This window comes from Mesoplodon bidens (genome assembly GCF_964165515.1).
Source record: "Mesoplodon bidens genome assembly, contig: HAP1_SCAFFOLD_1223, whole genome shotgun sequence".
Taxonomy (NCBI): domain Eukaryota; kingdom Metazoa; phylum Chordata; class Mammalia; order Artiodactyla; family Ziphiidae; genus Mesoplodon; species Mesoplodon bidens.
Window position 1 is genome coordinate 27,485 of NW_027672307.1, and position 13,360 is coordinate 40,844.

Sequence of the window (13,360 nt, forward strand, 5' to 3'; positions counted from 1 at the left end):
AATAACTCGATTTCGTTTCTTTTTTATGGCTGAGTAATATTCCATTGTATGTATAGCCACATCTTTATCTGTTCATCTGTCGATGGACACTTGGGTTGCTTCCATGTCCTGGCTCTTGTAAATAAAGCTGCAGTGAACATTGTGGTACATGACTGTTTTTGGATTATGGTTTTCTCAGGGTATATGCCCAGGAGTGGAATTTCTGGGTCGTATGGTAGTTCTATTTTTAGTTTCTTAAGGAACCTCCATACTGCTCTCCATAGTGGCTGTATCAATTTACATTCCTACCAATAGTGCAAGAGGGCTCCCTTTTCTCCACACCGTCGCCAGCATTTGTTGTTTGTAGATTTTTTGATGATGGCCATTCTGACTGGTGTGAGGTGACACCTCATTGTAGTTTTGATTTGCACTGCTCTAATGATTAGTGGTGTTGAGCATCCTTTCATGTGTTTGTTGGCAAACTGTATATCTTCTTTGGAGAAATGTCTGTTTAGGGCTTCTGCCCATTTTTGGATGGGGTTGTTTATTTTTTTGATATTGAGCTGCATGAGCTGCTTGTAAATTTTGGAGATTAATCATTTGTCTGTTGCTTCATTTGCAAATATTTTCTCCCATTCTGAGGGTTGTCTTTTCATCTTGTTTATATTTTCCATTGCTGTGCAAAAGCTTTGAAGTTTCATTAGGTCCCATTTGTTTGTTTTTATTTCCATGTCTCTAGGCGGTGGGTCAAAAAGGGTCTTTTATGTCATAGAGTGTTCTGCCTATGTTGTGGCAGGCGGATTCTTTACCACTTCACCACCAGGGAAGTCCCCTCTTTAAGAAACATTCCATAATTGTCTTCACCTAACTAATGACTTTCTTCCTTATTTGAGAGCTTCCTAGACATAAGACAGCTTCAGTAGAGGATAAAAAAGTATATGAGCAGTTCTACACGAACGACTATGATAAAAAAAAGTAGACTCTAAGAGCCCTGAGGGAAATAAAGCAGAAAGTTCTAAGGCTGACAGTAATTGGGTGAGTTAGAGCACTTGCCTCCTAAGAATACTGCGGAAGATGACAGGTGGTGCTAACAGTGAAGCCATTCTGGTTCTCACTTGGAAAAAGCCAGCTATCTGTTTTTTTCTGTAGGTGGTGTATCTTTATGTGAGTGTCAAAAATAAATCTGGAAAGAAAGAATAGAGTAAGATCTTACAGATGCTTGACTGAGGGCTTCTAATTTCCTTAGAAGACATTAAGGAGCAAGTGAAGGTCTTTGAGCAGGGCAGTGTTTTGCCCCTGCATGTAGAGAAGAGGGGAAGGACCGGGCATAAGAGTGTGTGAGTAATGGGAATTCCTGCCAGTTGGATGGAATGGAGATAACAACAAAGCCATGTTGAGAATGGATGGATAAAGAGTATGTATCTCTGCTTATCCAGTGGATGAGGGGTTCAGTCCTTTATTCCAACCGAATGACACACACAATTCAGGATTTCTCATATCATGGACTTTGTTTAGATCTGAAAATACCAAGTTTTTCTTTCTCTCCCTTTTTTTTTCTACTTTACCTCTGTTATTTTTTGAAGGATGGGAGTATAAAGGTCTGGAAGAAGCAGAGGAGGAACGATTCTTTCAGGTTGGCAAATAGGGTGAGAAAGTTGAGTTTATCTGGACTATCTCAGTTTGTTCCACACTACAAGATTTCTTAACAGAGGTGTATTGCTTTAAAAAAAAATGCAGACATTATTTAAAAGTTTGCCAGGTTTCTAAAACCTGTAGTTGACAACACTTTACTTTAAATTACTTCCTGCTTTGCTTTCAGTTTTGTTGCTACCCAGGTAAAGAATGCTTAATTCTCAATATATTTTAGTCCCTTTCTCTAATTGTGTTGTAATTTGGCAAATTACTCCATTGTGTTTCAGATGATAGTGTGGATCCTTTCTGGCCAGCGTTACACTGTTTCATGGTGATTCTGGATCGTCTTGGATCTAAGGTCTGGGGTCAACTGATTGATCCTATTGAGGCATTTCAATCCATTATCAACAATGTGAGCTACAGGAAAGAGATCCAGAACATACGGAACAGCTCTGTGAGGTTCGTTCAGTTCCTGTGTCAGGATTTCCGACAATCTGTATGAGGAAGTCTACTATAATTGACTTTAACAGTAGGATTTTTCTCTTCTTTTTACCCTTCATTTCAGTAATTTCTATTTGTTCTTAATATTTAAGGACCAAGTCAGAACCGGAGTCATATTTAGATGATATGGCGACTTGCAGCCAGATGGTATACAATTATAACCCTGAAAAGACCAAAAAGGTATAAAACATTTTGAGAATTCAGATGATATTGTATTGCCTTTATATTGTATAGTCAGTGTTTTACGTGGTTAGTTGCATTGCTGATTTTATGATATGTAGCTATTCTGAATCAACTGTTGCATAAAACAGTTTCTGATTGAACAGTAGCTCATGAGGAAAAATGGTCTGTAATGAGAGCATGCACAGTTTGAGAGATTAATTTTTAAGTACATTTTGGAAGGGTAGAACATTTATGGCATGAGGGAGATAAATCACATGACTAGAAATCGAAACCAACTGAAGGAAAGAGGTCCAGAGTACATGGAGGTTTTGTAAATTTAACCTTTTCATGAAAGCTTCACCTCAAAATTGGACTGTTTTCAATTTCTTGGGGGTCCATATATGTACATCAACACAGGAAAGTTGAGCAGTGTATTTTCTTGTTGGCAACTTTTGTGTTAAACCTGTCATGAATGGTGCTTGTTTATCTGAATGTCAGTATCTCTTTCATTTTAGGATTCAGGGTGGAGATCAGCCATTTGCCCAGATTATTGTCCTAACATGTATGAAGAAATGGAAACATTAGCTAATGTGCTTCAGTCAGATATCGGTCAAGACATGCGTGTTCATAACAGCACGTTTCTGTGGTTCATCCCCTTTGTGCAGTCCCTCATGGATCTTAAGGATCTGGGTGTGGCCTATATAGTGGAGGTTATTCATCATCTGCATTCTGAAGTCAAAGACGTCCTCAACCAGACGGACGCCGTGTGTGACACAGTCACTGAGTTTTTCCTTCTGATTTTGGTGTCAGTGATTGAAGTGCATAGAAATAAAAAGTGTTTGCATTTGCTGTGGGTTAGTTCCCAGCAGTGGGTGGAAGCCATCGTAAAATGTGCCAAGCTTCCCACTACCGCGTTTGCTCGGAGTTCTGAGAAGTCATCTGGAAACTGCTCCAAAGGCACAACAATGATATCTCTGTCACTGCATTCAGTGCCATCTAACTCTGTACAACTTGCTTGTGTGCAGCTGATCAGAAGTCTCCTTAAAGAAGGCTATCAGCTTGGGCAGCAGACTCTTTGTAAGCGATTCTGGGATAAGCTCAACTTATACCTACGAGGAAATATATCTTTAGGTTGGCAGTTGACTAGTCAGGAAACCCATGAGTTACAAACTTGTTTAAAGCAAAGTATTAGAAACATAAAATTCAAAGTGCCTCAGTGTAGCACTTCTGTGGATCTGACTCCTCCATGTAAAACACCTCCTGCATCTTAGAATAAAGAAGAAAGTGAACAAACAGGGAAGAAGTCTAAAAAACAAAGGCACTGTCTGGAAAACTCCAGCCCAACATTCTCTAAAGAACCGATGAAAGCTGATGCATGTCAAGTGAAAGAGAGTATTTTCAGCAAGGCACATAATGCCATAGAAGAGGATAATGAGCAAACTTATCTAAAAGATTTGAAACTCAAAGACCATCTCTCAGCTGAGTTGTGCTTGAAGCCGAGTAGTAAAAGGCTTGTGAATGAAAGAGCTCGAGGCCAAGTTAAAATAAGTACAGGGAAGCATAAGTCTGTAAAAGAGAATTCCTCATATACCCCACAGAATTGTACTTCAAGAAATGGTCCAGAAAAGGTATTTGACAGAGGAATAATCACATCAACAGGTTTGTTGACTGATTCTAGCAATGACTCTCTGGAAAAAGTGTCCACATCAGATGAGGATTTCTCTTTAAAGGATGATGCTCTTGGCAAAACCTCAAAAGCAAACACTAAGGCACATAAAGATGAAATCTGTGCTAAGTTATTGCATGTAATGAAAAAGCAAGACAGGAAAAGTACCACTTTAGAGGAAAACCTGACTGTATCTAGCATTGAAAGTTTCTGTTCACAGAAAGATACAGGAGCTCAGAAAGGAGATGGCTTCATACACAATCTCTCTTTAGGCCCTAGTGGTGTTCTGGATGATAAAAATGGACAACAAAAACCTGAAAACAGTTTACTGCTGAAAAAGAAACAAGTACAGGAAGAAGAGTTGGGCATTTTCTCCACCCCTGATATCAGTTGTCAAATACTAGAATGTCATGTTGGTAATAAAGATTTGGTCTCATTCACAGAAATGACCAATATTTTTGTGGAGAAAACACCTCCCTTTAAAGATCCTGTGACTGGACTTGAATCAAGAGATACGGGAATTAGCAAGAGTACTGTTGAGTTTTCTTCTGATTTAAGAGAACAGGTCCTTAGCATCAGTCCTAAGTCTGACCCTTTAACAGATTCTCAGATAGACAGAGACCTCCACATATTATCTTTAATAGCTCAAGCCAGTGTTATTAAGTTCCCATCAGGTTCAACCCAAAGAAGTTTATCCCAGCTACAAAGAAAAGTTAAAGATGATAGAAGATGTTTGACAGCCAACCAAAATAGTGTCAGGGAAACCTGCTCTGGACACGTCATTATTATTTCAGAATCTGATGAAGATGATGATGATGAAAGAATTGTGGGTTTTAAGAAACACATTAAACAGGGTAAGACATGCATTGAGAAAGGATGTCCAGAGCATCATACTTCAATAGCTAACACAAATGTGGAACAGAATGTAATAAAGGAAGAAAATACAAGGTCCCTTTTGCGGTTTGAGGAATCGGATTCTCATTTTTTTGAGTTTGAAAGTCCATGTGAAGTGTTTTCAGTTCGGCAAGATCAGAGACCAGACAACAAGAATTCAGTTCAAGAGAATGAAGAGAATTCGTGCTTGACTCATGTAGGGGATATCACAGATGATTGGGGTTATGGTCCAGCTTATGTACCTGAAGAGGTCATTAAAAAAGCAGCAGAGGCAGCTTTGAAGGAGGGAGAACCTGAATGCAACAGTGACATAGAGGAGGATAATATATTTTTAACACAATGTGATCCAGAAGATATGGATTTATGTTCACAAATGGAGAAAGAGAATGATGAACTCATTGAAGTAGTTCATGGAAAAGATAGAGTCCAAGTAGAAGAAGATTCTGTGAGTCGGCCTCAGTTGGAATCTTGGAGTAGCACAAAATGTAAATACAAAGATTGTGTGGAAACACTGGAAAACCAGGGTGAATACTGTTCCAAACACTCTGAAGCTAAAGCAGCAGATGAAGATACATTTCGTAGACCTGGCTTGCCTCTCTCTTCATCTAAACCTTCGAGACCTCCCACTGCTAAGATATTTACCTCCAGTAGTACTTCACGAATTGCTGGTCTTTACAAGTCTTTGGTAAATACGTCAGCGCTCTTACCAACTCTGCAAAATAAGTCAAGTGGGGTACAATCTGCTTTGAAAGTACCACAGCCAGTCTCTGTGGTGTCTCAGAAGCCAGTGGCTGAAATGAAGGGTTTGTGCAACGTTCTCCAGTGTCATACTCCAAATAATTCCAACAGGCAAGGCTACAAAGTTCCATTTTGTGAAAACAGATCTTTTTCACCTTCCTCTCCGGTAAACATTTTCTTGTCAGCACAGTCCATCTCTGACACCTTCGTTAAAGAGGTCTTAAAATGGAAATACGCAATGTTTGTGGACTTTGATCAGTGCGGACCCCCTTCAACTCTTTGTCAGTCCATCACAAGACCTGTGCCTGTGAGATTTCAAGATGGTAGAGAATATTTTAATGTGTTTTTCCCTTTGATGATCCTGAATACTTTTGAAACTGTAAGTATATGTTCTAATCGTATACCTTCAGACTTTGAAATTACGTTTCTTTACCATGCTGAGTACGGCTAAAATAACTGATCGCATTTTGATTTAGATGTAGCTTGTAGATTTCATGTTGAACAGACGTTGTGCCCCACAGTGTTCTAGATGCCGGTGATACAGAGGAAACCCTTAAACTCTGCCCTTCTGGAGCTTACAGACACAATTCAGAGTGCTAGTTTACCAAGTCCAGAGGTGGCACAGGAGGAGGAAACGTTTTTCGGTGTAAAATAAGGGAAGACTTCTCAGAGGACATAGTCTCTCATCTGCGTTTATTTTTTTGAAAAGTAGTGTAAACCTTTACTGAAGTTTTCTTGAGGAGGTAGCAAAGGGCAAGTTACACTGGTCAGCACAAAGCAGTAAATCCCAAATTTCTCATCTGTCTTCCCAACTTCTTAGGCCTCATAGCAGCCTTTAGTTGCCCCCCTACCCCAACACATCCCATTCTGGTTCTTCTCTCTTTCTTACTGCCTGACTGGGATTGCCAAGAAAAATATAGGATTCCCAGTTAAATTTGAACCTCAGAAAAACAGTAATTCTTTAGTGTAAACATCCACCTGCACTTTGAAGGATGTTTTTGGTGTTCTCACAGCAGGTCGATTTTTCCTTTTTTTCAAATTGGTTAAAAAACAAAAACCCAAAAGGTGAGTGTGCAACAAGACTCTTCAAAACCAAGAGCACTGAGGTAAATACCCACGTATTCAGTCAGCAGATCCTCGGGTGCCTGATACTTGCCCAGTACTATCACAGACCTGGCGGGGGTAAAGTGGTGAACACGACAGACAAGGCCTCTGCCTTCTGGGAATGATCATTTCAGATCGGGACAAAAGGCTCTAGAGTGCTCTAGAATGATCTAGAACAAAAGGGAGCAGGCACTTGAGACTGAAAGGTGAGACGGCCTCTGTGAGCGATGGTATTCACACCGAGACCAGAGTGAGCAGAAGGAGTTGGCCATAGGAAGTATATCGCAGGCAGAGAGACTGCAAAGATCCAGCTTAGAATTGTTAAAGGCAAAGGAGATGTACTGCACAAAGAGGCAAGTTGGTGTCAATTTATGCCCTAAATTTCAGCCATTGTCGTAAGAATTATTTTACTAGTGTTTCAGAACCATTAGAAACAACTAACTGATAAAGGCTCTTCAGTCTCTCTCCTTAAGAACAATGTGAAATAGTATTACAAGAATGATTTTCTTACCTTACAAAATCGTTAGTTCAGTGAACAGTGTATACAGTTAAATAAGCTGGGGAATATACAGAGATTTTCTTCATCTTGGAGCTTACTTTTTTCTTGAACGTTTATCCTTTCCAGAAAACACTAAATTGCTTAGAGGCCATTCATAGCCCTTAAATTTAGGACACATTTGTGATTTTATTTTTCCCTTAGTTCAGAAGTATTTATATGTTTATCTTTAAGATTTCTTCCTTCAGGACATTTCTGTAGCTAGAACCTTTTCAAAGCAGAATGAGCACAAGTTCCGTTTGTATATACACAAAGTTTAAGATAGTCAAATACTTGTGGAAGGCCCATTATTAAAAAAAAAAAAATCAGCCACTCTCACCTCCCCAAGTAATTATTTTTGATCCTTGAGGGATCCTTTTGTTATTTACTTCCATATTTCTAAATAACATGCCACTATTTTGACTTGTTAAGTTTTCAGTACTAGACATTTTCTGTAATTACCCACTACAGGAAGTACCCTCTCTTCCCAGCCCTGTGTTCACACACACCTCTCCTGTTTTCCCATCCTCACTATGGAGTAGTCTTGTAATTTTTAGGTCAGTATTTGTTATTATTTTGACGATATAAAAGGTGTCCACTGGGCTTCCCTGGTGGCGCAGTGGTTGAGAATCTGCCTGCTAATGCAGGGGTCACAGGTTCGAGCCCTGGTCTGGGAGGATCCCACGTGCCGTGGAGCAGCTATGCCCGTGAGCCACAAGTACTGAGCCTGCGTGTCTGGAGCCTGTGCTCCCCAACTAGAGAGGCTGCGATAGTGAGAGGCCCACGCACTGCGATGAAGAGTAGCCCCCGCTTGCCGCAACTAGAGAAAGCCCTCGCACAGAAACGAAGACCCAACACAGCAAAAATAAATTAATTTAAACAAAAGAGAATAAGGTCTTTGAATTAAAAACAAAAGTGTCCGCGACTAAGTCATGTGGTAGTTGTAACTACTTTTCGTTTCCGACTCTTTGCTTTCTCTGGATTTATTGTTTACTTAATTTTCTATGTACGTATTACTAATTTAGCTTCAGGCTGTCTCTTGGATGTTTAGGCCTCTCAGTATGATCAGGCACATCAGATAGTTGATAAATTTCATCTTCTTGGTTTAGGATGGTTAACCTGAAATGCTCACCATCCTCATCCTAGGGCTTGCATTTCCTTCTTTCCTGTGTTGGATCTTTGTCTCCTGTACCCAGGGTTGTCTGTTTTTGTCACCCTCTCATTTTAGTAAGGCACATCCTTCAAGCTTCCTGAGAAAAGAATGTGTAGGAGATAAATTTTGAAACTTTGCATGTCTTAAAATTTCTTTCTATTTTGCCATCTCTGTCTTTGTTGTTGTCATCGTCATTCTCCTTCCTTGGAGACTTTCTCAGCGTCCAAGTCTATTGAAAAAATTTTTGAGCATATTTTTAGTTTCACAGTACTCTTGTCCTCTCATTATTCCTTTTTATAGGATTGTGTGCTTTCTTCATGTGCACAGTATTTTTTACTACCTGAAGTTAATTAATGATAAGTTTAAAGTTAGTTGAAAGTTTTCTTCTCCTTTCATTGTCCCTGTTTTCCCAGTTGCTTTTTTCCTATTCATTTTAGTGTCTACAGACCTTTCATGTTAACTCCTTTCTTCACATGTCTAATGATTTTTGTTGGTTTACTCACATTTAAGAACAGGATACTAACAAGCAGATTGGAGCATTGTTCATAATAGCCAAAAGTTGTAAACAGCCGAGATGTCCATCAGGAGATGAATGGGTAAACAAAACATGGTATATGCCTACAATGGAATATTAGTCTACTATTAAAAGGAATGACCCGTTCTATGTACTTTTACCTGTCCTTTGATGAGCCTGGAAAATATTATGCTAAGTGAAAGAAGCCAGGTACAGAAGGCCACACATTGTGTAATTCCATTTATACGAATTTTCCAGAATAGGCACATCCGTAGAGACAGAAAGTGGATTAGTAGTCGCCAGGGGATGGGTGAGGGAGGGGTGTGGGAATTAGGACTGACTGCTAATAGGTGTAAGGCTTGTTTTGGGATGGTGGGAATGTTCTGGAATTAGATAATGGTGATGGTTACACAAAATAGTGAATGTACTAAAAACACACTGTAGTGTGCACACTTTAAAGTGGTGAATTTTATATTGTGAACTATATCTCAACTTTTTAATGCTATAAGAAAAGAGGATGCATTTAAATAATGACAGGTCAAAAGAGATGCTTAGGAAAAGAGATACTTGTACTAAAATGGTCCTTTATTATTTGCACTGTGGAAGTCAAATGTGATCTGAAGGACACCATCACATGGTGAAATCCAAATTAGTTTCATTCTTTATATTAAGATTACATGCTTGGGTATAGTTATAATCTATATTTTGTTACATGTAAGATTTTAAAACAGATTAGAAGCTCTGAGTGAAAGGGATAGGCTTGTTGACCATTTGGCATTTTATTGGGAAGCCTCATCCCCACTCTCATGTCACTGTTTTTAGTCTTTTCTTTTCCCCTCTTAGTGAGGTCAGATTTCCCCAAGAAGAATCTTCAGATCGATTGCCTGGAAAGCATAGGCTTGATGGGGAGCTGACTGTGGGGTGAGGGTGGGGGCAGAGGGAAAGGTCCAGGCATTCAGTATCTAAATATTTGCTTAATTCCCTGTTTAAAAATTATTTTATTTTTAAAATTATTTTATTTATTTTTGGCTGTGTTGGGTCTTCGTTGCTGCACGTGGGCTTTTCCCTAGTTGTGGCGAGGGCTTCAGTAGTTGTGGCTCAAAGACTCCAGAGCGCAGGCTCAGTAGTTGTAGTGCATGGGCTTAGTTGCTCCACGGCACGTGGGATCTTCCCAGACCAGGGATAGAACCCGTGGCCCCTGCATTGGCAGGCAGATGCCTAACCACTGTACCACCAGGGACGCCCCCCCCCACATTTTTTTTTTTTTAAGTACAGTATCCCCTCTCTATCTGCTGCCCCACAGGCAGAGACGGTCACACTTTATAGAAGTGAAACCACTCTAGCTTTTTGCTAGGAACAGGGATGGGCAGTCTCCCTTCAGCCCTCCTCCTCCTAGAGGTGTATGTCAGACACTTCCTTCTTAGAGTTCAGCTTCTTGGACTTGCTGAGTTAGTTAACCATTCATCCATCTGCTTACCAGCTTCCCAGATTTTGATACTCTTGCCTCGTCTTCTGTTCTCTTCATCCTAATGAATTAATCCTGTTGTGAAAAATCCCTTGGGTGTTTTAGTGGGGTTTCAGGGGAATGAAAGGAAATGCCTGTGTTCAATCTGTCATCTTTACCGTGAAGTTTTATCTTGTTCTTTTTTTCTTATTTTTGCAATCTTGTTCTTTTTCTTTAACCATGTAGTGAAACAGCATTGTTTTAGCATTTCTAGTTTATATAGGCCAACATTTATTAATGGTATTATTAATATACCTTGATTCCTTTTTTTTTTCCCACTGTAACGTGTGGCTTGTGGGATCTTAGTTGCCTGACCAGGGATTGAACCTGGGCCCTCAGCAGTGAAAGCACTAACAACTGAACTGCCAGAGAATTCTCAGATACCTTGATTACTTTTAATGTTTATTCTTTCTTATAAGCCAGAGACTGTGGCATCAACCACAGTCTTGGGCCAAGGCTTCTTATCCTCATTTGGATGTAATTTGACTTCGTAATATTGTTTGTTAATGGAATGCTGAAGTGTGTTTAGAGTCCTTTGACAGAAATGTGGTTGGTATCCTATTTAGGACATGAAACGCAGTGTTTGGTTATCCAGTTCTTATGTCTTATTGCAGGTGGAATGCAATGACATTGCGTAGAATTATCCCTTGCCCCAAAGGGCAAACGAGCAAATTCAACTTTTAGAAATATGAGTCTCTTGAATAAAAAAAAAATCCCACAGGACTCAGAGGCAAAAAGTATACAAGTCAATTTTCACAACAAAGTAAAGGAGCTGTTACAGTGGAGGATTCCTGGACTGAATGTCAATATTATGACATAGTATGAGTCTGTTTCGTGTTTGGTAATTGCAATCATTGTTGCTTTTGTTGTGGTCATCCATTTGCAATGCTTGGTGTCAGTTTATTTATCTCTTGTAAAAATAAAATACAGTGTGTGGGGGGAAAAAAAGAAATATGAGTCTTTTGTGTACTGATGTGACTGATAGAGGATATATTAGTTTTTAATCCTTAGGTTTAACACACAAAAATATTAGATAAATGTGCACTATTTTGACAGGGACCAATTTTTTTGGTCAGTTTTGGCAAATACTCTATTTTCTTAAAGTTTTGGTTTGCTGGCTCTGTCTGCAGTCCCCTTCGGTTACCTGTGTGTGCATGCACGTGTATGCAGAGTGTAATTGGCAGCTGCTTTTTAGGTTGTGTAGACAAGGAGCAGGCAGAAAGGGGGCCCTTCTGGAGTACCAGCTGTGATTCTTAGTGCCCACACCCCTTATAGGGAGAGTGCACCATTTTTAGCTAATTTCCTGTTATAATTTGTTCTGTGAAGGAAACAAAACAGGTTGATATGATGAGCGACATTGGGAGGCTGCTTTTGAGATCGGGCTGAGAGCCAGGAGAGGAGGGTTTTGTGCAGAGGAGGGGGGAGGGTCAAGACTATAATGCTTTGAAGTAGGCCTAACTGAGCATATGTGAGCAAAGAGATTAGGCTGATGTGACTGGAGTGAGGTAACTTAGAGGTAAAGGGAAATGAAGTAAGATTGCAGAAATCAGTCAAGAGCTGGATGGTATACAACCCTGTAAGTGCAGGTTGGGGTTTCATTCTCAGTACAGTGAGAAGATGTTGGAGGATTTTTAGTTGGTTGGTGTTTAGGCTGGGGGAGTAGCAATATGTAATAGTTTACTTTTTTGTTTTAAAGAAAACATTCTTAGTTGCTCATTAGAGAATAACTGTAGAAAGGTAAGCATAGATGCAGTAGACCTGTCGGGGGCTATTATAATAGCCCAGGAGAAAGATGATGGTAGCTTGATCTAGGTGGTAGCTATGGAAATAAAGAGAAGTGAATTCATTGGGCGTAAATTTTGGAGATAGTACTCAGTACTTATCTTTTTTAAATATATATAGAAATTTATGTGATTCATTTTTGGCTGGGTTGGGTCTTGGTTGATGCACACAGGCTTTCTCTAGTTGCAGCGAGCTAGAGGAACTCTGCATAGCATCCCCCATTATCAACATCCCCTACCAATGTAGTACATTCGTACAACTGATGAACCTACATTGACACGTCATTACCACCCAGAGTCCATAGTTTTCATTAGGGTTCACTCTTGATTTGTATATTCTAAGGGTTTGGACAAACGTATAATGACATGTAGCAGTCCTCTAATATCAGAGTACTTTCACTGCCCTAAAAATCCTCTCTGCTCTGCCTGTTCACCCCTCCACAGTCTCAACCCTGGCAATCACTCATCCTTTTACTGTCTCCATAGTTTGCTTTCTCCAGCATGTCAAATAGTTGGAATCACACAGTATGTAGCCTTTCCAGATTGGCTTCTTTCACTTAGTAATGTGCATTTCAGGTCCTTCTGTGTCTTTTCATGGCTTCATAGCTCATTTCTTTTTAGCACTGAATAATATTCCATTGTCTGGTTGTACCATAGTTGGTTTATCCGTTCACCCACTGAAGGGCATCTTGGTTGCTTCCAAGTTTAGGCAGTTATGAATAAAGCTGCTATAAATATCCATGTGCAGGTTTTTAACATAAATATAAGTTTTCAGTTCATTTGGATAAATAGTGAGGGCACTATTGCTGGATCCTACAGTAAGAATATGTTTAGTTTCATAGGAAACCACCGAACAGTCTTCCAAAGTGGTGGTACCATCTTGGGAATTTCCTGGTGGTCCAGTGGTTAGGACTCTGCACTTCCACTTGCAGGGGGCACAGGTTCGATCCCCGGTCAGGGAACTAAATCCCACAAGCCACGTGGCTCAGCAAAAAAAAAGAAAAAAAAAAAGGTGATGGTGCCATTTTACATTCCCACGAGCAATAAATGAGAGTTCCTACTGTTCCACATCCCCGTCAGCATTTGGTCCTGTCAGTGCTCCAGATTTTGGCCATTCTAATACGTGTGTAATAGTATCTTGTTGTTTTAATTTGCATTCCTTTGATGACATAAGATATGGAGCATTTTTTCATATAC

General features: G+C 39.8%; 1 pseudogene across 1 annotated transcript in view; it reads left to right on the forward strand.

The window, feature by feature from the left end:
* The window catches only part of LOC308610359 (putative helicase senataxin), a 44,846-nt pseudogene that overhangs the window by 9,120 nt on the left and 22,366 nt on the right, over window positions 1–13,360 (forward strand). The window contains exons 6-8 of the transcript in view: window positions 1,899–2,070; window positions 2,205–2,292; window positions 2,790–5,951. The product of the transcript in view is annotated as a putative helicase senataxin (transcript). The remainder of the gene's footprint in view (window positions 1–1,898; window positions 2,071–2,204; window positions 2,293–2,789; window positions 5,952–13,360) is intronic.